The sequence below is a fragment of the Melanostigma gelatinosum genome (assembly GCF_949748355.1).
Source record: "Melanostigma gelatinosum genome assembly, chromosome: 18".
NCBI lineage: Eukaryota > Metazoa > Chordata > Actinopteri > Perciformes > Zoarcidae > Melanostigma > Melanostigma gelatinosum.
The window spans coordinates 20465601-20466092 of record NC_136651.1 but is presented as its reverse complement, the minus strand read 5'-3'; positions in this window follow the sequence as shown (position 1 = coordinate 20466092).

The window sequence follows — 492 nt, the reverse complement described above, 5'->3', positions numbered from 1 at the left end:
GTTAACTTAATACAATTCTATTCAGTGTATATACTGTGCATTTGTATTACTTTGTTTTCTTAAATTGAATAGGTCCTGCTCTGTTATTTTATTATATTGTACATAGTGTGCATTTTCCATACCCAATATTTTATTTTATTGTGTAACCCTGTTTGCTGCTGCCACAGACAAATTTCCCCTTGGGGATGAAGAAAGTACTTTTCTGTTCTATTCTCAGTGTCAGTGTGCACAATTGACAGAGTACAGGTTTGTTTGAATCAGTCTGGGTGCACAGTATAGGGCATTCACATACAACTTAGCAATTAATTAAATTACCGCAAACGAATTGCCAAATGGTGAACCTGCTGAGTCTTTGACCCCCTGAGGGCAGTGGCCGCCTTAGCCTGGTTTCTAAGCCTTGTGGATCTAATACAAATGTGTGCATGTTGTTCATGCTTGTAATGCTCGTGCAATAAAACATTCATCTACATTTCTGGAGAAATGCACGTAAAA